Below are 24081 nucleotides of genomic sequence, written 5' to 3'. Positions count from 1 at the left end.
CAGCAGGGTTTCTGAAGAGAAGGGACTTCCTTGGGGTGGAAGGCCATAGAATGTTCCCTCCTGAACAGCCATATTCTCCAGAGGAACTGATCTCCGTCGTCTGGAGATCAGATGTCATTCCAGGAGATCCCCAGGCCCCAGCAGTAGGTTGCCAACCCTAAATAATGCTGAATTATTGACACACAAATGGCAGCAGATGTGTACGTTTTATGATGTGAGAAACAAAAAACGGCATGAAAACAAAGCACAGGGAATTTGACTCACACAAAGAAGACGCAAAATCAAAATGGAGAATTACAGAAGCCGGAGAGCAGGAATGATACAATCCAAATTATCCTTTTCTGGGCCCAGAGAAATATATGCTTGGGTTCTGATAGTGAAGGCTTACATGCAGCACTAAGTTAGCTAGGTCCTTCATTGCCAGCAGTATGTGGGAGGGTAAGGTTGCCAGATTTGGGGGTGGGGAGCCTGGCCCTGGGGAGGACAGGGACCTCAACGAGGCACAATGCCATAAAGTCCACCCGCCAAAGCTCCCATTTTTCTCCAGGGGAACTAGAGTCAAGATGAGCTGTAGTTCCAAGAGAACCCCAGGTCCCACCTGGAATCCACAGTGACAGTGGCCTGACCCCTGCCCTGCTCATTCACTCATTCTCCCGGGAGCCTAAAAAGGTAGTCCCCTGTGCAAGCACCGGTCCTTTCCGACTCTGGGGTGACGTCGCATCATGATGGTTTCACAGCAGACTTTTTACAGGGTGGTTTGCCATCGCCTTCCCCAGTTATCTACACTTTCCCCCACCCCAGCAAGCTGGGTACTTATTTTACCAACCTCGGAAGGATGGAAGGCTGAGTCAACCTCAAGACAGCTACCTGAACCCAGCTTCCGCCGGGATCGAACTCAGGTTGTGAGCAGAGAGCTCAGACTGCAGCACTGCAGCTTTGGGAGCCTAGCCTCTCCCCAAATCAGCCATTGGAAGCTGATCTTCTAGACTGCACTTTCCTTTGCTTCCTGAAACAGGGCGGGAGAGAACAATGTCTCCCCCCCCACACACAAGTTTCAGCAGGTTAGAATGTGACTGGGAAGCAGCCGAGCAAGAGAAAAGCAGGAGGTGGAATGAAACTGCTGAGTGCTGACATTTCCCTCTCCTCTTTTTTCCCTTCCCTTTCCTCTCCCCATTCTCCCCCCCCCCCCTTTTCAGGTTACTTCAAAGGTTTGCTCTCAATCGTCCTGGCTTATGATGAGCCCAGGGCAAACTTAATCAACATAATGAGTGCCAATGAAGCTGCTTAACTGATTGGCATGCTGGTGCCCCTGGATTCCTTCACGGAAATAGGCACAGAGATGCAATTATAAAATGAAGGCAGCGTGCCACAGTATCTGTCCCGACCAGGAGCCAAACGGCTAAAGCTCTCATTATCAAACACACCCTGCTCTGGCGTGCGCATGCACACGCGCGCACACACACACACATGTGGCTGCCTGCAACTTACAGCCTTGTTCAACATGGTCCTAAAAGAATCACCCAAAGCATAAAGGAGAGTAGAGCCGCATATCTGCCTTAGGGATGTCAATTTGGGGAGGAATGGAAAACCTTCCTTCCTTCCTTCCTTCCTTCCTTCCTTCCTTCCTTCCTTCCTTCCTTCCTTCCTTCCTTCCTTCCTTCCTTCCTTCCTTCCTTCCTGATGTTCATGTCTTGAAGCTCTCAAACATCTGATGTTTATTCCATGTGGCTCTTATGTTAAGCAAGTTTGGCTACCTCTGGTACATATTTATGTGGGGCTTCATATATGTGTGTGTGTGTATATGTCCTTGTACATGATTTTTTGTCTATAACTGTTGATGTTTTTAACTTTTGGCTCCTTACTAGTGTTCTAATCTTCCTTTGGAGGCACTGCAGCCTGTGTAAGATGCAGTCTCCCTCCCCCCCACAAGGCATGCACACATATGTAATTCTCTCCTCCCTTGGGGAGGAAGGGGGGAGGAATAACTTACTTTGCCAGCTTTCTCAGTCGCAATGCAGAGCTACTGAGCCAAGCCTCTCTTCCTTCTATTGGCTGAGGCTCCTTCCCCTCCTGGTTCCCTGGGGAAGGAAGGAAAAAGCCACAGTTTGCTTTGCTCAGTTTCCTCAAACCCACGAGAGAGATACAAAGAAAGCACTTTTAAGACCCACGAGTGCTAAATGTTTTAAGCATGTTTTGTGCCCTTTATAAAGTTTATATCTCTGCTACTTGGAATTACTTTTTATGACATACATGGCCTGGCCCAGCAAGATCTCATTTATGTCAGATCCGGCCCTCAGAACAAATGAGTTTGACACGCCTGGGGGAGGGGGAAAGCACCTGTATGGCTCATCGGAAGTCTCACAAGTTCAGATATCGAGGGGGTTAATCCTTTGGAGCGTCCAGGTTCCCAAGCCTCTTGCAATTGCTGTCCACCTCTGAGCCAGCCAAGAACTGTATGCCTGGAATTTTAAAATGCTCCGAGCTGCTGAGGCTGGCGAGGAAGAGGTCTCAGATCGTTATTCAGGTTGCGCTTTTAATTGTTGGCAAGCTCCCGGCTTCCGGGGTGTGGATCACAGAGACCCCAGGACTGTGCCAACTAGGGCGGTGTGGATCAAGGCAGATGCTGAGATCACTGTTGGGGGGGAGGGCGGAGGTGGTGGAACCACTGGCAGGGAGGCCTCAGTGCCAAAAACGCAAGAGATAATAACGCTTTGAAGTCAGGGGGAATTAAACTCTGCTTTTTTTGGAAAGCAGCACTTCCCCCCTCCCCCTTCCCCCTCTCCATCGTTGGAAAGTTTATTTAACATCACCCAATTTCTCCTGGGCAGGAAGGATTTGAGTATGCCACCTGGCAGTTTTTTAATTGGCCTATCTGTGAAGGGGGGGGTTGTTTCAAAACCTCCCCCCTCCCCATAGCTTCTGGAGGACGGAAGGGAGGAGTCTTCAAAAACCAAGTTCTCAGCCGTTCAGCCAGCATAAAGTCCCAAAGGAAAATGATAGGCTGCTTCAGTGGTTTGTCAGTCCCTAATCCCTAAAAGAGTATACACACACACACACACACAGAAACACATACCTAGTCAGTGAGGTTGCCAAATCTCCAGGTGGTAGCTGGAGCTCCCTTGGGGATTACAACTTATCTCCAGGCAACGGAGATCAGTTCCCCTGGAGAAAATGGCTGCTTTGGAAGGTGGACTCTAGGGCTACCAGCTCCAGATTGGGAAATACTTGGAGACTGGGGGGAGGGAGACTTAGGAGGGCAGAGTTTGAGGAGAGGAGGGACTTCGATGGGGTATAATTCAATGGGGTGTCAGTTGCAACTCCAGATCTCTAGGCACCACCTGGAGATTGGCAGCTCTAAGGCATTATACCCCACTGAGGTACTTTTGGACCCCAGGGTATTATACCCCGTTGAAGTCCCTCCTCTAGGATTTCTGGGGCATTATATCCCATGGAAGTCCCTCCCCTTCCCAAACCCCGCCCTCCTCAGGACCTACTTCCAAAATCTCCAGGTGTTTCCCAACCCGGAGCTGGCAACCCTAACAGTCAGTCTCTGTGCTCTTTTACAACAGGCTCCCTTGCAAAACAGGGCTTTTTTTGTTACGGGAACTCTTTGCATATTAGGCCACACACCCCCTGATGTAGCCAGTCCTATAAGAGCTTACAAGGCTCTTAGTACAGAGCCTACTGTAAGCTCCTGGATTCGCTACATCAGGAGGGTATGACCTAATATGCAAAGGAGTTCCTGCTACAAAAAAAGCCCTGCTTCCCTTAAAACCCAGCCCTTGCACAACCACGGAGTAGTTCATTGGGCAGGGAATAGGGTTGCCAATCCCCAGGTGGGGGCAGGGGATCCCCCGGTTTGGAGACCCTCCCCCCGCTTCAGGGTCATCAGAAAGGGGAGGGAAATGTCTGCTGGGAACTCTATTATTCCCTATGGAGATTTATTCCCATAGAAAATCATGGAGAATTGATCCGTGGGTGTCTGGGGCTCTTGGGGGGGGGGGGCTGTGTATTGAGGTAGAGGCACCAAATTTTCAATATAGCATCTAGTGTCTCTCCCCAAAATACCCCCCAAGTTTCAAAAAGATTGGACCAGGGGGTCCAATTCTATGAGCCCAAAAAGAAGGTGCCCCTATCCTTCATTATTTCCTATGGAAGGAAGGCATTGAAAAAGTGCCGTCCCTTTAAATGTGATGGCCAGAACTCCCTTGAAGTTCAATTATGCTTGTCACAGCCTTGATCCTGGCTCCAGCCCTAATGTCTCCTGGCTCCACCCCCAAAGTCCCCAGATATTTCTTGAATTGGACTTGGCAACCCTAGCAGGGAGTCATCCTTCTGGCTTCTTCAGAACCCTTCATTAGTCGTTGGAGCCCTAAGACTCCATTGCCCGTGCCTGTCAGTCGTTTTCCTTTCCCTGGGAAGAGGGACAGGAAGGGGAAAAAATGACCAATCAGGGATTCCCTCAGGTGGAGACTGCTTATGGTTACCAAAGGGCCTCATTGAAAAAGGTCTCTTTAAAGCCTCCATTTTGTCCCCCTATGGAAAATTGGGCCTGTGCAATACAGTGAAGCCAGAGTAATGGTTTGTTTTTTAAAACACATGCCCATTTCGCTGAGGAGGACATATAGCCCTGTGGCCTCTACACCAGGAGTCAGCCATTGTAAAAAACGAAAACCTGAAGAGGTGAATTTCCAGAGCAGGTAGGAGTTTCCCTAGACCCCAGTGATGCCTTGTTGATGTAGAGTGAAGAGAAGAGCTTCTGTTTTGTGCGGGAGGGGGGTGGGGGTGGGATGCTTCCATACTGCTCTTTGCCTGCCTCTGAGAAGCTGGAGGAGAAATATGGTAATGCCTTCAATAACTCTGTCCTTGACAGAACAAACTTTGAGTCCAGTGGCCCCTTTAAGACCCACAGAATTTTATTCCTGGTATAAGCTTTGTAGTATTGAATTACAAAAGTTGGAATGTTCTGTCTGATAACCTCATCCCAATAGATAGATAGATTGATTGGGGGGGGGGGGGGAGGGCCAGGGGAAAGTCTTCGACAATGTTCCCTCTAAGGTGAATTAGTGTGAGATAGCTCACAGTTTTTCAGCCTCCATCTCACACATTTTTGTTTTAGCTCAAGAAAAATGGCCCCAGAGCAGACTGATTTATTCAGTCGCTCACAGATTTTAATACCAGTAGCTCACAAAGAAGAATTTTTGCTCACAAGACTCCACAGCTTAGAGTGGATATTGGTCTTCAAAATGATATTCATTGATAGTTTGTTGGACTCTTGGATCCTTGTTTTCTACTTCTCTTACTCTCAAGATGTCTGGTTGGAGTGAATACTTCAATAACTGTGGGAAATGTTCACTATCGACTGTATGCTACCCTCCTCATAGGATTTTCCTACAATGTAGTTTGGAATGGACTGCATGGTTTTGAATGGACTGAGTTTGGATTTCTAACATGCATAAAAGAGCTGTTATACTGATTGTTCTTGACTCTGTACAAATTGGTTTTGATATTCATGTTTGTGCTGATTGCAAGAAGATATATTGCTTAGTATTGAGGAGATTTGTATTTTTCCCCATCGTTATTTATTTTCTGGTCTTAGAGGTGCCACTGGACTCAAACTTCGTCCTGCTGCTTCACAGTAACCCACCTGAATCAGTTGTTGATAGGATGGCAGATGGCTTTGTTTCCAGCAGGAGTTAACCTGACCCTCTGGGTCTGTAAAAACTACCTGGTGTGTGCTACCATTTGATCTGAGCTGGAAGTGTTTAATTAATGTTAACGCTGCCCCATTTGGTGGCAGTACAGTTGCCAAATCCAGAGTGAGAAATTCCTGAAGATTTGGTGATGGGGCCTGGAGATGGTGGAGTTTAGACGTATGGACATATGAAGCTGCCTTCTACTGAATCAGACCCTTGGTCCATCAAAGTCAGTATTGTCTACTCAGACTGGCAGCGGCTCTCCAGGGTCTCAAGCTGAGGTTTTTCACACCTATTTGGCTGGACCCTTTTTTGGAGATGCCAGGGATTGAACCTGGGACCATCTGCTTACCAAGCAGATGCTCTACCACTGAGCCACCATCCCTCCCTTGAGGATGGGAGGGACCTCAGTGGGGTATAATGCATTGTGTCCACCCTCCAAAGCAGCCATTTTCTCCAGAGGAACTGCTCTTTGTAGTCTACAGACCTGGAAGTACTACTGCCAACTTTGGGTTGGGAAATTCCTGGAGATTTAGGGGTGGAGGCAGGGTTTAGGGAGGGGTGGGAGCTCAGTGGAGTCCACCCTCCAACGCAGCCATTTCCTCCAGGAGAACTGATCTTTTTTCTCTGGCTTCACCTGGAGATTGGCAACCATAAGTGACTACCTCCTTGAGGAGGCATCTGGACTCCCAGCATGTTTATTCTAAAGTTTAGGGTTGCCAACTTCAGATTGGGAAATACCTGGAGATTTTGAGGGTGGAGCATGGGGAGGGCGGCGTTTGGGAAGGGGAGGGAATTCACTAGGGTGTAATACCCTAAAGTCCCCTTCCAAAACAGCCATTCTATCTAGGAAAACTGATCTCTGTCACCTGGTGCTCAGTTCTAATTCCAGGGGATCCCTAGCCACCCCCTAGAGCACAGGTGTCAAACATGCATCCCAAGGGCTGGATCAGCCCCCCAGAAGGCTCCTATCAGGCCCGCAGGCAACTTAACTGTCATCTGCTTCCTTCTCTCTCTGTTGCTTCCTTCTGCATCACAGCTTGCTTTGCCAGGCTTGCTCAATCACACAGGAGCTACAGAGAAAAGCTTCTATTTTCTCCATTGACTGACCAACACATGAAGCAACTTATGTACCAAAGCTCACAATGCCCAGCCATTGCATGTTTTCCCCTGGGTCTTAGGCTCAAAACATTGACCATGAGATTTCTGTAATGAATGTCAATATAAATGAAAAGTCAATTTGCAACTTACAGGCACACACAGCTTGTGTTTGTCTGCGTCCTTTATAAAGTTTATATCTCCACTACCTGACATTATATTTTATGACACACATGGCTCAGCCCGACAAGGTCTCATTAATGTCAGATCTGGCCCTCATAACAAATGAGTTTGACACCTCTGGCAATCTGGCAAAGGCTGCGACCATGTCCTCTGAGACCTGGGACCAAGGCAACGATCTCAAAAGCCTTAATATATATTTCTAAAAGGTCCGGAGGCCCTTGGCTGTTTCCGAAACAGTAGCCTGCGTCTGAAACAGGGGGTGCAATTCTATGAGCCCCAACAAAAGGTGCCCCTATCCTTCATTATTTCCAATGGAGGGAAGGCATTTTAAAAGTGTGTGCTTCCTTTAAATGTGATGGCCAGATAGGCTTGCCAATCCCCAGGTCCCAGCAGGGGTTCTTCCACTTTCCCAGGCTCCTTCCCGCCCCTAGTCAGTTGGCCGGTGGGAGGAAGCTCGGCACCCAGAGGACCATGTGCTTTTCCACCTCCGGAGGCTTCAGTCTCCGATTGAAAGGCTTCCTCTTGAGATGGTGTGTCTGTGTTACTTTGAAGAAGTTGGCAGCAACTCGTGAGTAGAGAGGCCAATCCCTCATTTCAGAGTCACCAGAAACGCGGGGGGGGGGGGGGAAACGTCTGCTGAGCACTTCATTATTCCCTATTTGGAGATCGATTCTCAAAGGGTATAATGGGGAATTGATCTGGAGGTTTCAGGGGCTCTGGGGGAGCTGTTTTTTGAGCTAGAGGCACCAGATTTTCACTATAGTATTAAGTGCCTCTCCCCAAAGTACCTGCCAAGTTTCAAAACGATTGGACCAGGAGGGTCCAATTCTATGAGCCCCCAAAGAAGGTGCCCTTATCCAATATTTCCTATGGAAGGAAGACATTTAAAAAGGTGTGCTGTCCCTTTAAATGTGATGGCCAGAACTCCCTTGGAGTTCAATTATGCTTGTCACACCCTTGTTCCTGGTTCCGCCCCCAATGTCTCCTGGCTCCACCCTCAAAGTCCGCAGATATTTCTCGAATTGGACTTGGCAACCCTATGGCCAGACCTCCCTTTGGAGTTCAATTGTGCTCGTCACAACCTTGCTCCTGGCTCCACCCCCAGTCTCCTGGCTCCACCCCCAAAGTCCCCAGTTATTTCTTGTATTGGACCTGGCAACCCTTATTTCTAAAAAGTCTGGTGACCCTTGCCTGCGTCCAAACCAGCAGCCTTGACAAGTCCACAAGACTCTTGGTTCCTTTCTGCTCCAGAACAGCAAGTTAGCTTCAGTATCTCAGACTCTGGTAGAGAAGTGGCGGAGAGATGGAGCAGCTCTATTATTTCAGTGGTCTGCCACACACCGAGAGGTATACTTGGCAATTCCACGAGCCCACCTGGAAGGGAGGGGGCCCAGTGGGAGGCTGCAGAGCTGAAGCGTGATAAAGATTAATGGATTTAGGGCTTCCAACAAGCCCTGCGTGAGAAGCAGTTGCTCATTCGATGCTGGTAATGTATCCCAAGAGACTTACCTGCGATGAACGCGAATAAAAGCTAATCCTGCCCTCCCCCCTTTTCTGTGGAAGTCTGGTTTAATAAACCAATTAGCCACTTGAAAAGGTAGGATATGCTTGTATTCTCCTCGCCTTCCGTTCTTAAAGGCACACACCAGGAATGAAAATAAAAAATAAAGGCTTTGCATGCTTAAAACTTCCACACTTTTTTTCAAATTTGGTGGATTGGGGTCAAACACTGTTTCGAAACAATCCCCTATATCAAGATTGACTTGGATATGAACTAGCTAGTCTCTTCATAATGTTCTGATGCAGGGATGGAATTCTAGCAGGAGCTCCTTTGCATATTAGGCCAAACCCCCTGATGCAGCCAATCCTCCAAGTGCTTACAAGGCTACATCAGGGCTGTGTGGCCTAATATGCAAAGGAGCTCCTGCTAGAATTCCACCCCTGTGATGCATGTTGTTTCCCAATGGGTTTATCCCAATTTTTGCATTTATGTGCCCATAGTTTTCACTTGGATTTTTTTGCCCCACCTTCCCGCCATCTCTTTTGAGACTCCTTTCCCCGCAATCTTTTTTCTGTAAGCTGATTTTGAGTCAGCTTTTTTCTCATGCATAATGTTTCTATCAGTTTTCTTTGCCCCGCCCACTCCCACCCACCTCCAGCCGACTTGTCAATGACTGGATTGTCATAATTGTTAAACCACTCCCCCTCCCCCAGAAGTGATTTCAGTTTTTTTAAAGGCCCTAAAATATCAGCATGCCTTTTTCTTTGTATCTGTATGAGGAGGAGTTAGAGACTTACTTTTTAAAAAAAGAAGAAACCTGGGAATTCGGAGAACCTGCTTAAATAATCGTTATATCCAGGGCTTTCTTTGTAGAAAAAGCCCAGCAGGAACTCATTTGCATATTAGGCCACACACCCTGACATCACCATTGTTTTACATAGGGCTTTTTGTAGAAAAAGCTTAGTGGGACCTCATATTAAGCCCTGAGACAGCACCAATAATGACACTGTTGACAACAATACCCTCCCTTGAAAATCTTCATTATTTAAGAAGAAGAAGACTGCAGATGTATACCCCACCCTTCTCTCTGAACCAGAGTCTCAGTGGCTCACAATCTCCTTTATCTTCTTCCCCCACAACAGACACCCTGTGAGGTAGGTGGGGCTGAGAGGGCTCTCGCAGCAGCTGTCCTTTCAAGGACAACCTTTGCGAGAGCTATGGCTGACCCAAGGCCATTCCAGCAGCTGCAAGTGGAGGAGTGGGGAATCAAACCCGGTTCTCCCAGATAAGAGTCTGTACACTTAACCACTACACCAACTGCTGTAGTGCCATGTATGGAAGAAAATAAACTGCAAAAAAGGCACAGAGAGGACAGACATAAAGAAGAAATTTGCCCAAGCTGATTCTGATGTTTGTCAGTCAACTCCCAAGAAAACCAGGACTCATTCCAGACCATGGAAAAGGTCTAGGTGGCTTAAGTTATAGTTATTGCCTTAACTGCTTGGAAATCCTGATTCTGTACATCTCCACTGCAAATTTGAAACATATCAGTGGCGTATGTGTATATAACTATATTGTGTCTTATCTGTGAATACATACGTGTCTCCAGGTCTTTTTTGTATCAGCAACTCCTTTGCCTATTAGGCCACACCCCTCTGATGTAGCCAATCCTCCAAGAGTTTACAGGGCTCTTATTACAGGGCCTACTGTAAGCTCTTGGAGGATTGGCTACATCAGGGGTGCGTGGCCTGATATGCAAAAAGAGTTCCTGCTACGAAAAAAGGCCTGTATACCTCTGACTGACAGTGTCTATATGTACAGGCAGTGTCCCACTTGGTATTGTTTATGACATCACATGTTCGCCTCATCCGTTCGGCAGCAGGAGTCTCGTTAATATGACAACATTCTTATGCACTCACTCCTTGCTGAGTGTGTTCCTTACCTGAGACTCTCAGTTGTTCCCATTGGCTGCCCGAATACGGCAGCTTTAAAGAATGGGGGTTTCTTTAATATTTGGTTTCGTGGTGGGGAAAGAGAGCCAAGCTGTGTTCCAGTGGGATCTCATAACACTTTAACATGGACCGTAAAATAACAGCACGCTTGACTCTGGTGCTTGGCAATAATTTGGTATAGCAGTATTGGGGGTGGAGGTGTGCGGGCGGGGGTGGTGTGGGAGAGAGAAATAAAACAAGCTTTACCCCCAAAAATGAGACTCGCCGCAGGCAGTTTACTCCCAGCCAGCAGTGACAAGCTGAAACAATATAAGGAATTCAGATAATAAAGAGCACATGGTTTTCCTACAGCCGCCTTCAAAGTTTTGAAGCGATGAAAGAAGCAAAAAAAAGTGGCCTCTTTCCTACTCTCAGCGTTTGAGCTAGAAAGAAGAGCTCGCAAGGAGGGACTGTGGTGCTTGGCATGCAGAAGGTCCCAGATCAACCCCCGGCCTCTCCAGTTAAAGAATCTGGCAGCAGGTGATGTGAAAGGCCTCTACCTAAGACTGTGGAACAGCTGCCACCAGTCTGAGCAGATAATACTAGGGTTGCCAAGTCCAATTTAAGAAATATCTGGGGACTTTGGGGGTGGAGCCAGGAGACTTTGGGGGTGGAGCCAGGAGACATTGGGGGCGGAGCCAAGAGCAAGGATGTGACAAGCATAATTGAACTTCAATGGAGTTCTGGCCATCACATTTAAAGAGACTGCACAAATTTTTAAATGCCTTCCTTCCATAGGAAATAATGAAGGATAGGGGCACCTTCTTTGGGGGCTCATATAATTGGACCCCCTGGTCCAATCTTTTTGAAACTTGGGAGGTATTTTGGGGAGAATCACTAGATACTATACTGAAAATTTGGTACCTCTATCTCAAAAAAACAGCCTCCCCAGAGCCCCCGATACCCGCTGATCAATTCCCCATCATTCCCTATGGGAATCGTTCGTGGAGGTGCATAATGGCTCTGGGGGCGGGGCTTTCCCCGCCGGCCAGCTGGCTGGGGGAGGGGGGAAGCCTGTAAAACCGGGGGATCCCCCTGTGGGACCTGGGGATTGGGAAGCCTAGATAATACTGATTTTGATAGACCATAGGGTTGCAAAGTCCAATTCAATAAATACCTGGGGACTTAGGGGGTGGAGCCAGGAGACGTTGGGGGTGAAGCCAGGAGATATGGGGGTGGAGCCAGGAGCCAGGTTGTGACAAGCATAATTGAACTCCAAATATTATCAATTTCCCTTCCCCCCACCATGCTTTCTGAAGCAGGGGGAGGGCCTCCAAACTGGGGGAACCCCCGCCCCCACCTGGGGATTGGCAACTCTACAGCTGCCACTAGTCTAAGCAGACAATGTTGACCTTGATGGACCAAGGGTCTGATTCAGTGTAGGGCAGCTTGATGGGTTTGGATGTTCAACAAACTAGGCTGAAGGAGAATAATCCATTAACAATCCTTGTTCTGTACTTGCAGTCCCCAAACTTTTTGAGCTCGCGGGGGCAGCTTTGGAATTCTGACCAGCACAGTGGGTGTAGCCACAAAATGGCTGCCACAGAAGGCGGAGCAAGCCACAAAATGGTTGCCACCACTGACCTGCAGTCACACCATGAAGATCTTTGATTTGTGGTGGCAGCTGGGGTCAAAGCAACATTTTTAAAAATCTGCGCTGCCAATCAAATCTCCAGTGAACAATCAGAAACCTTGTTGGGGAAAAGCCCTATCCAGCCCTGCCCATTTTCTAAAAAAACACTTGTTGGGTGGCTGGAAAGGTACTTGTGAGCACCACAATGCCAGTAGGCACCCTGTTGGGGGTCCCTGTTTTATACACTCCAGCCAGCCCTATTTCTGGCTCCCATCCCTGATAAAAGAGAAGAGTTTCATGCCTTATCGTTTTTTCAGGGCTCACCTCCTTTGCTTGGCACCCTAGGTGTGAAACCAGTGGATGAATCTTAATTCTGGCACACATGCGTGAATGCAAAGGTGCTGTTGTGTGCACAACTTGCCATTTTGTGCCCTGTAGTTGTAAAGCTATACTTTAAGCTATTGATAACATGTATGGCAAAAGGTAAACCCAGTTGGGTTATCCTTTCCACTTGATTGCCTACCTTGCTTTTTTCACCAGTTTGTGGTAAGAACATAAGAGAAGCCATGTTGGATCAGGCCAATGGCCCATCCAGTCCAGCACTCTCACACAGGAACCCCTGAAGTTGCTCAGCCACCATTCATCCAATCACCTTGCTCGAGATCAGTGCACTGGAGACTGTTGTAGTCAGGGATGGAATTATAGCAGGAGCTCCTTTGCATATTAGGCCACACCCCCTGATGTAGGCAATCCTCCATGAGCTTACAAAAAAGAGCCTTGTAAGCTCTTGGAGGATTGGCTACATCAGGGGTGTGTGGTCTAATATGCAAAGGAGCTCCTGCTAGAATTCCACCCCTGGTTGTAGTTATTAAACTTTCCTGGATCCAGAGTAGGGTTTTTTTCTTAATGGAGTGCATGCGCTGCATCCCACTTCAAGGCAAAGGGCCCCCTTTTTTCAGACAGGCATTTACTGTCTCCCAGACCCAATCTGCCAGCCCCCTTCTGCAGGCTGTTCCGACACAGGTGAGCATCTTTTAAAATCAAAGGGGGGGGGGGAGTTTCTTCACAACCCTATATTTTGTGTTAAAAATCCATCCGTGTGTTTATGCAGCGTTAATGGATTAATCAATTAATTGGCTAAAACGCATATGATTCATCAAGTGCGATTTCCTTAATTGGCAAGCAGCCCCAGTCTTAATGGATGAGTGCAAGAAATTGCAATTATGCATAACGAGGCTTTGTTTTCAGTTGGGGGGATGATGAGCGCTGAGAGGTTATGCGGAAGACTTCATGTTGGAGGCGGGGCCTGGAGAAAGAAAGAGGGGGAGCACCATGCAGGTGGGCTGGGGGGGCACTGGAGGGAAAGAGAGCCGTTGGAGCACAGGACCCTCTTTGCATATCCGAGCTGTCTAGAGAAGATCTCCTCGACTGTTGCACGGGTGAATAAAGGGAGATGTTTACAGGTTCACACAGCAAAGATCAGTGCCTTGAGCCCTACTGTTAGTTACACCAAACTGAAGAAGAAGAAGAAATTGGATTTATATCCCGCCCTCCACTCCGAAGAGTCTCAGAGCGGCTCACAATCTCCTTTACCTTCCTCCCCAACAACAGACACCCTCTGAGGTGGGTGGGGCTGGAGATGGCTCTCACAGCAGCTGCCCTTTCAAGGACAACCTCTGCCAGAGCTATGGCTGACCCAAGGCCATGCTAGCAGGTGCAAGTGGAGGAGTGGGGAATCAAACCCGGTTCTCCCAGATAAGAGTCCGCACACTTAACCACTACACCAAGCAGGTGGTTCTCCTCTCTTCCATTTTATTCTCACTTGATTCCCAAAGATTCTACAAACCCTAATGATGTTACCAGCTGTGAAAACCTGAATTCTTTAATCCCTGGAGACTTTGGGAGTGGATCCAGGAGAAGGCGGGGTTTAGTGAGGGGAGGGGCCTCAGCGTAGTAGAGTGTCATAGAGACAACCCTTTAAAGCAGCCATTTTAGATGTTCCCTCTTTCCCTTGTTCCCTTTACTTTTCTAGAAAACTAATAAAAAATTTAAACACATTCAAGCAGCCATTTTATCCAGGGGAGCTGATCTCTGCCAGCTGGAGATAAGCTGTAAAAGCGGGAAATCTCCAGGCCCCACCTGGGGGCTGGCAACCCTAGGACAAACACAAAACACAGTGCAGAGACAGCAAGGCTTGGCCTTCCCCCAAAGGGAGCTCCCGATTCTGTCCCAGGTGACCTTGGAAACCAGTGCCGGATTAAACCGTGCGGAGGCCCCTAGACAATCAAAATCTTAGGGCGCCCCTTGCAAATTATCTCCGAGTCAGTCGGAGCACCTGCCCCACCCCATGGCCCCCGCTGCAGCCTGCAGGCACCTTCTCAAAAGCCCTTTTGACAACACTGCAGGGGAGAGGCAGAGAGAGGCAAACTTGGTGAAAACACCAGCAGCAGCAGCCGCACCAGGCAATTTGGGCAAAGAGCGGCTCAGTTGCTGGCTTTGCGTGCGGGCTCCAAGGGCTGCAAGCAGGGGGGGAAACCATGGGGGAAAGCTGGCCTGGGGCCCCCAAAGGCCCCTAGACCACTGCCTACTTGGCCTGTTAATCCAGCGCTATTGGAAATCCACTGTTGGCAATAAAAATGGCGCTGGGCATGTTTGCATGGCTCGCAGCAAGAAGGGAACCGAAAGTTGCACCAAAGCAATTGCTGTTCACCTTGAAGCCTCTCTCCCCCCCCCCCCCCACTTCTGGAGTTGTGCAGACGGCAGCCTCCAGTGGAGCGCGCTCACACGCTCTGCTCCCAGCGCTCTCGCCTCGCTTTCCGAAAGTTTCACACTTAGTGCTCTTGGCAGCCACACTGTTTAGGAAATTATAGCAAACTGGAGACATAACATAGACTTTGCAAATAACACTGTTTACATTCCTGGAGAAAGAGCTGTGGCAAAAACTGCCAGAGCGGTATGCTCCGGTGAATGAGACGCTGGAGGTTTGTGAGGTTTTAAAAAAAGAAATATTGCACCGTGGGTTGCTGCTTTCCTCTTCTTTTTCTTCCCCCGGTGACTGCCATTGTTATTCAGCAGCTGCTTGCGATGTCTGTGCCTTGCTCCTGGCTTCCGGGGGGGGGGGGGGGGTACAATGTGGAAGGTGGGCTGCAATATAGGGTTGGCAGGTCCCCCCCTCAGCTGCCAGAGGGGTTGCAGGGGTGGGGGGGTAGGGTTGCCAGCTACAGGTTGGGCAATTTCAGAGATTTGGGGGTGGAGCCTAGGGTTAGGATAAGAACTACGGTCGGGGTTACAGTTAAGCTTGGGTTCTGGTTATCCTTCCGGCTTGCTAGACAAGACAGAGAGAACAACACAAGATTCCTTTAGATAAGTGCTGGCTTCTGCTGGAGTACCATTGCCTCTGGGCATCATTGCAGTCAATGGGTCCCTTTAGGGTTGGATTTAGGGTTAGGGTTAGAGTTTTGATGGGGATTGATGTAGCCAGGGTTCTCGTTACCTGCTGGAAAAGACAGAGAGAAAGTCACAAGACTCCCTTAGATCAATGCTGACTTCTGCCAATGTACCATTGCCTCTGAGCATCAGTGTACTCAATGAGTCCTTTAGGGTTAAAGTTTGTGTTAAAGTTAAGGTGCGGGTTACAGTTTAGCTACACTTCTTGTTATCATTTTGCCTGCAAGGCAAGACTGAAGGAATGTCACGAGACTCCCTTAGATCAAACTTGCCTTCTTACAGTATCATTGCCTTCCGACATCACTGTAGAAGAAGAAGAAGAAGATATTGGATTTATATCCCGCCCTCCACTCCGAAGAGTCTCAGAGCGGCTCACAATCTCCTTTACCTTCCTCCCCCACAACAGACACCCTGTGAGGTGGGTGGGGCTGGAGAGGGCTCTCACAGCAGCTGCCCTTTCAAGGACAACCTCTGCCAGAGCTATGGCTGACCCAAGGCCATGCTAGCAGGTGCAAGTGGAGGAGTGGGGAATCAAACCCGGTTCTCCCAGATAAGAGTCCGCACACTTAACCACTACACCAAACTGTAGTCACTGGGTCCCTTAGGGTTAGGGTTAGGGTTAGGGTTAGAATTCTGGTGGCGTTAGGGTTAGGATTCTGGTTAAGCTAGGGTCCAGGTTATCCTTCGGCCTGCTAGACAAGACAGAGAGAATGTCACAAGACTCACTTGGATCAATTTGTCCCTTAGGGTTTGAGTTAGAGTTAGGGTTAGAGTTACGGTGGGAGTTACGGTGTAGCTAGGGTTCTTGTTACCCTTTGTTCTGCAAGGCAATTCAGAGAGAATGTCACAAGACTCCCTTAGATGAATGCTGAATTCTGCCAAAATACCATTTCCTTTGGACGTCATTGTAGTCAATGGGTCTCTTAGGGTTAGACTCAGGGTTTCGTAAGGTTAGATTTAGGGTTAGGGTTAGAATTCTGGTAGGGGTTACGGTTAAGCTAGGGTCCTGGTTATCCTTCGGCCTGCTAGACAAGACAAAGAGAATGTCACAAGACTCCCTTAGACCAATGCTGACTTCTGCCACAGTACCTTTTTCCTCTGGGCATAATTACAGTCAATGGGTCCCTTAGGGTTAAGGTTAGAGTTCTGGTGGGGGTTACAGTTAAGTTAGGGTCCTGGTTAGGGTTAGGACATCATTGTAGTCAGTGGGTCTCTTAGAGTTAGAGTTAGGGGGGGTTCGAATTACGGTGGGGGGTTTGGTTAAGGTAGGGTCTTGGTAAGGGTTAGAGTTATGGTGGGGGTTCTGGTTAAGCTTGGGTTCTAGTTATCCTTCGTCCTGCTAGACAAAACAGAGAGAACATCACAATACTCGCTTAGATCAATGCTGACTTCTGCCAGAATACCACTGACTACTGGTTGGCTACTGGTTGTAGTCAGTGGGTCCCTTAGGGATACAGTTGGGTTTAGGATTAGTGTTAGAGCTACAGTTGGGATTATGGTTAATCTTGGATTCCGGTTATGCTTCAACATGCTAGACAAGACATAGAAAACGTCAGGAGATTCCCTTAGATGGGGGCTTGGCGTTGACTGTGACTGGTATGGATGCCTGATTTTTTTTTCTCCATTGAAAGATCTACATGGGGCTGCCCCTGTATCGAACTCGGAAACTGCAGCTGGTGCAGAATGCGGCGGCCAGGCTGCTAGTGGGACTACCTCGGTAAGAGCACGTGCAGCCTAGGTTGCGGGAGCTGCACTGGCTGCCAATTGTGTTCCGAGTTCGTTACAAGGTGCTGGTTATTACCTTTAAAGCCCTATACGGCCGAGGACCTGTCTACCTTAGGGACCGCCTCTCCACATATATTCCCCAGAGAGCACTGAGATCTAGCTCCCAAAATCTCTTAAAAATCCCTGGACCAAGGGAGGCCAAACTGAAAACAACTCGAGAGCAGGCCTTCTCAGTAACGGCTCCCCATCGGTGGAATCAACTACCAGCCGAGGTTCGAGCCCTGCGGGGCTATAATCAGTTCCGCAGGGCATGTAAAACTATCCTTTTTCAAATGGCCTACAAGACTGAATCCTGAAATGACATCCAGCCATCTGATATACATCGTTTTGTATCATAGCACCTTATCTGTTGTGGTTTTAATTAATTAATCTATTTATTTAATGTATTTTATTGTATTTTATCGTATAATGTATTTACTGTAATTCATGGCACTTTCCATGTTTGTGAGCCGCCCTGAGCCTGCCTTGGTGGGGAGGGCGGGATATAAATAAATATTATTATTATTATTATTATTATTATTATTATTATTATTATTATCATCATCATCATCATCATTGTGCTGGATACTCTGTTAAGAAATAATAACTGAATGTCTGGTGGACTGTTCAATTTTTACCCCTCCGCAATGAAGATGTTGGATCATTGAAATGAGCAGAATACGCTGGCTATCCACGTTGAGGGTGCTACGGGATGTCTGCTCACAATTTTGAATGATTCTTGAGGACTCTCAATAGTTCCTGCAATGGCATTTTGTCATTGCTTAAAATTATTTTGTGAAGCTTGTAGCGACTTATGCATTTTCTGTGCTGCTAATATGACTTGTATTGCACATATTTATTCAGCATTCTGTTAATTGGCTATACATTGTTTGGAAACGGTTTTTTAATTGTATTAAGAATTGGCCATGGATCTTTCACTGCTCTGAGATTCTCTTTGTTGCCTTGACCTCCTGGTGTTGGCTGGAGTTCTCCTAGAATTACAGAGATCAGTTTGCCTGGAGAAAATGGCTGCTGGTTGACTCTATGGGACCAAACCCCACAGCAGTCCCTCCCCAAATCACATGCTCCTCATGCTCTACCCCCAAATCTCCAGGTATTTCCCAACCTGGAGCTGACAACCCTAGATGCAGATGAAATGAAGAAGTGGCCCTGACCTGGATAGCCCAGGCAAGCCCGATCTTGTCAGATCTCGGAAGCTAAGCAGAGTTGGCTGTGGTTAGTATTTGGATGGGAGACAGTCCTTGAAATACCCAGTCGGAAGGCAAGGGCAGGCTTATTCAGCCACCTCCCTGAATAAGCCACCTCTCTGACTATCCTCCAGGCCCCTAGTAGGGATCAGTCACCAGAAGTTGACATGAATTCAGGGTGCACACACACAAACAAAAAAAATGCAAAAAAGATGAGGAGGAGGAGATTGGATTTATACCCCACCCTTCCTTCAAAGTCTCAGAACGGCTTACAGTCTCGTTCTCTCCTCTTCTCCCCACAGCAGACACCCTGTGAGGTAGGTGGGGCTGAGAAAGAACTGCTCTTGAGAGAACAGCTCAAAGAGAACTTGTGACTGGTCCAAGGTCACCCAGCAGCTGCATGTTGAGGAGCAGGGAATCAAACCCGGTTCTCCAGATTAGAGTCCACGCACCTAACCAGTATACCAAACTGTCTCTGGAGGAGCTAAAAATTGTGTCAAGCAGCGCATCTTCCAATTCTGGCATTTCTCTAGCTAAATCAGAAGGAAAGAGGAAAGAAATGAAGCGCAGAGTGAATTTTCATAGCAGGAAGAAGGGGGGGGGGATCAGCTCACTCCTATTCCTTGCTTGACATTTCTCAAGTCACAAGTTTGCTGTCGGGCCTGACCTCCCAGTATGCACACTGCTCTTTCCCTGTGCCATCAAACTGTGCATAGCAGCTTCCATCCATACCACCAGCCGTGTGGAAGTCCATACAAGCAGCAGCAGCTGCTGAGACATTGGCGGCTGTGAGATTCAGTCCTCCGTCTCCACATATGGTGGAGTTCTGTGCTGCCCAAAATAGGTACATTTGACAGCTAAGCTCCTGTTTTTAGGTACAGATTTATTCCAGGCATAAGGAACAGGCTGGCAAAAGAAGGCAAAGCCAATCCAGAGCCAACAAGTAGCAAAAGTCGCTCAGACGTGCAAGAGGTACCCCAACCCGGAAGCTTTTGTGGGGGGCAGGAAGTGCTACCTTGCCTGCTCTGGTCTGTTGGTGAGGGAAGGTTTCTGGGGGTGGAAAGCGGTGACTTATGGCAACCTGGTAGGGTTTCCAAGGCAAGAGATGAGCAGAGATGCTTTGCCATTGCCTGCCTCTGCGTAGCAACCCTGGATTTGCCTTTGTGGTCTCCCATCCTAGGACTAACCGGGACCAACATATGAAGCTGCCTTCTACTGAATCAGACCCTGGGTCCATCAAAGTCAGTATTGTCTTCTCAGACTGGCAGCGGCTCTCCAGGGTCTCAAGCTGAGGTTTTTCACACCTATTTGCCTGGACCCTTTTTTGGAGATGCCAGGGATTGAACCTGGGACCTTCTGCTTCCCAAGCAGATGCTCTACCACTGAGCCACCGTCCCTCCCCAACCCTGATTAGCTTCCGAGATCTGATAAGATCAGGCCAGCTAAGTCAGGCCAGGAACTTTATTATGTCCCAATAATTACATATCCAGGGCTTTTTTTGTAGCAGGAACTCCTTTGCATATTAGGCCACACAGAGTGGTGGACTGGGTCTAAAAATATTGGTTGCCAGGAGACATAGGGCCCCCCCCCAACTATAAAGCTATCATTTAATTTTTATAAGAAATAAATAAAATTTTCAAAAATACGTAAGTGGGGAAAAGGTACAAGTAAAACTTCTGCAAAATAAATATATATGTATTTTAGTGATTACAGTGTACGTATATTGTACTTATTATTGGCAGTATACAGTAGATACTGAATGTAAATACAGATTGCATTTTCTCCAGGGGAGCTGATCTCTGCCAACTGGAGATAAGTTGTAAAAGCAGGAGATCCCCAGGCCCCACCTGGAGGCTGGCAACCCTACATACAACATAGATTTTAGTTGCATTACAGTAATAATATTGGAACGTCTATTATATTTTCAAGCTACTGAAAGGTCATTAACATTTTTAATATATTGTCTAAAGTTTGAGGGGGGGCACTTCATCAGGGGCCCACTTGCCATTGGGGGGGGCTGCATCAGGGGTGTGTGGCCTAATATGCAAAGGAGTTGCTCCTACTACAAAGAAGCCCTGATTATATGATGTTCCGATAATTACATGCCCTGACCCGTATAGCTAAGGCTCGCCTGATCTCATCACATCTCAGATGCTAAGCAGGGTCAGCCATGGTGAGTACTTGGATGAGAGACCACTAAGGGCATCCAGGGGCATGACGCAGAGGCGAGCAAATGTCAAACCGTCTCTGGACGGTTCTTGTCTCGAAGGGTTCACCCTAAGTCAGGTGGACTTGACAGCAAAATAATAATGTTGTTGTGCAGTTGCACAGTCGAGTCCGACTCTTTGCGACCCCATGGACCAAGTCACGCCAGGCCCTCCTGTCTTCCACCATCCTCCGACGTCTGCTCAAATTTATGTTTGTTACATCAGTAACGCTGTCCAGCCATCTCCTCTTTGGCCGTCCCCTTCTTTTTTTGCCTTCTGTCTTTCCTAGCATCAGGATCTTCTCCCGGCAGTGCTCCCTTCTCATTTGGTGGCCAAAATATTTGTGCTTCAGCTTCAGCATCTGACCTTCCAGGGAACAGTCAGGGTTGATTTCCCTTAGGACTGACTGATTGGATCTTCTTGCAGTCCAAGGAACTCTAAAGATTCTTCTCCAGCACCACATCTCAAAAGCATCTATTCTTCTGCGCTCGGCCTTCCTTATGGTCCAGCTCTCACAGCCATTACTACTGGGAATACCATCGCTTTGACTAATCAGACTTTTCTTGGCAGGGTGATGTCTCTACTTTTTATTACACTGCTCAGGTTCACCATAGCTGTCCTCCCAAGGAACAAATCTCTTTTAATTTCATGGCTACAGTCACTATCTGCAGTGATCTTGGATCCCAGAAAAGTGAAGTCTATCACTACTTCCATGTCTTTCCCTTCTGTTTGCCAAAGTGTGATGGGGCTGGATGCCATGATCTTAGTTTTTTTTTTGATGTTGAGTTTCAAGCCTACTTTTGTGCTCTCCTCTTTCACCCTCAACAAGAGGTTCTTTAGGTCCTCCTCACTTTCTGCCATTAGAGTGGCGTAATAATACAATAGTAGCATAGAAAGCAAGATGGCAACCAGTTGGCGGCATCCTGACTGGAGAGACTGCACCATTTATGGATCAAACATCAGGGCCGGCGCATAGGAGTTGGCGAAGAAGGCAGCCGTCTGGGACGCCACTTTGCCGCAGGGGTGGAGGGCGGGGGCAGGCGCCCCCTCCCCACCGACCCGAACGTCCCTCGCCCAGCCCTCTCCCGCTTCAAAGGGAGCTGGCAAAGAGGTCACATCCTTCTTTCTTCACAAGAAAGAAGGCCGCAGCCTCTTTGCCAGCTCCCTTTGAAGCGGGAGAGGGCCAGGCTGAGCGCTTTCGTGAAGTGCGTGTGGCCGATGACGTCAGGAGGGGGAGGAGCACAGGACTCAGCCTGGGGTACCAGAACCCTTAGTGCCAGGCCTGTCAAGCATTCAGTTTGGTTTGAGGATCGAGCAAGCAGCTACTGGAGAATCAAGAGTCTAAGTGAGGAAGAGGTGGGCTGTCCAGGTCACGACATATCAAACCTGGACCTCTTGTTTTCCCCTCCTTTGGCCAGAGCTGAATCCTTGCTCTGGACCTCTCAGGGCTCTGTTCAAACCCTGACCTAGGTAGCCCAGGCAAACCCGTTCTTTTGTCAGATCTTGGAAGCTAAGCAGGGTCAACTGTGGGTAGTACTTGGATGGGAGACTGTCCTTGAAATACCCAGTTGAGAGGCAGGGGCAGTCTTATTCAGCCACCTCCCTGAATATCCTCCAGGCCCCCGGTAGGGGTCTGTCACCAGAGGTCGACATGACTACCAGGTGCACACGTGCGTGCGCACACACAATGCAAAACAACAACCACCAAAAAACTGTGTTCAAGACCCATTCAGAGTCAAGTCTTACTAAATGCAGGTTAGGGTTGCCAAGTCCTATTCAATAAATATCTGGAGATTTTGGGGGTGGAGGCAGGAGGCATTGGGGTGGGGCCAGGAGCAAGGCTGTGACAAGCATGACTGAACTCCAAAGGAAGTTCTGGCCATCATATTAAAGGGACTGCACACCTTTTGAATGCCTTCCCTCCATTGGAAATAGGGTTGCCAAGTCCAATTCAAGAAATATCTGGGGACTTTGGGGGTGTAGCCAGGAGACATTGGGGTGGAGCCAAGATCAAGGCTGTGACAAGCATAACTGAACTCCAAAGGGAGTTCTGGCCATCACATTTCAAGGGACGGCACACCTTTTAAATGCCTTCCTTCCACAGGAAATAATGAAGGATAGGGGCACCTTCTTTGAGGGCTCATAGAATTGGACCCCCTGGTCCAATAGTTTTGAAACTTAGGGAGTATTTTGGGGAGAGCCAGTGGATGCTATACTGAAAATCTGGTGTCTACCTCAAAAAACAGGGGCCCCAGAGCCCCAGATACCCGCAGATCAATTCTCCATTATTTTCTATGGGAATAAGCCTCCATAGGGAATAACAGAGTTCCCAGCAGACAGTTCCCTCCCCTCCCCCCGCTTTCTGATTACCCTGAAGCGAGGGGAGGGTCTCCAAACCGGCGTATCCCCTGCCCCCACCTGGGGATTGGCAACCCTAATTGGAAATAATGAAGGATAGGGGCACCTTCCTTTGGGGCTCATAGAACTGGACTCTAAAATTTGGAGGGAGAGCTTTAGGGCAGGGGTGGCCAAACTTGCTTAACGTAAGAACCTCATAGAATAAAATGTCAGATGTTTGAGAGTTCCAAGACAAGAAAGGAAGCAAGCAAGCCAAATAGATGGAGGGAAAGAAAGCAAGTTTAACTTTAAAGGATGCTGGCTGGCTTGGCTTGGAGAAGTGATTTAAACAGCCAAATGCCTTCTCCAAGCTGGCCAGCGGGGCAGTGGGGGCATCAAGAGCCACACAATGTGTGTGAAAGAGCCACAGTTTAGCCACTCCTGTTTTTGAGGACTCCTGAAGGTTAGCAGGTCTACAGGGGAGGGGAAATTATTGCCAGGAGGGAATGAAAGAACATCCACACAGTGGCAACCGTGGTGTGTGTGTGTGTGGGGGGTGTGTGTGGGGTGTGTGTGTGCAGATTTCTCTCTAGGGCTGCTGATTGTTTCTCTTCTGAGCGAGGGTAGATTGGGGAGAAAACTGGGAGGGAGAGAAATCTACAGAAGTTACGGCCCGGAATTCAAAGTCTGTAACCTTGTTCTAATTTCAGTTTGATTGCCTATTGAGAGTGTCTGATTGTTCTTTAAGAGTCACTTTGGAATGGAGCCTGAAGGTACAATATAAAATAATTGAACCGAGTGTAAAGTCCCAGCTGGTAACCTTGTCAGCTATTTGAAACAGAGATCTTGTATCCGTAATTTGGAGAGCCGCAGATGTGGAGTGGATTCCACTAATGCCGGTAGCATTTTTCTTTTCTTTTCCCGCACTTTCTCTGCCATTCAAGTCTCTGCTTTTTTGCTCCTAACCAAGCAAGCTAGTCTTTAATCAAATTAACATATTGGCAGACCGACAACCCCCCCCCCCTCCCGGCTGCCACTGTGTGGATGGTGCCTCCAATGTATTTCTTTAACACAGT

This window comes from Heteronotia binoei, chromosome 18, assembly GCF_032191835.1.
Source record: "Heteronotia binoei isolate CCM8104 ecotype False Entrance Well chromosome 18, APGP_CSIRO_Hbin_v1, whole genome shotgun sequence".
Taxonomy (NCBI): Eukaryota; Metazoa; Chordata; class Lepidosauria; order Squamata; family Gekkonidae; genus Heteronotia; species Heteronotia binoei.
This window is presented reverse-complemented; position numbering follows the sequence as displayed.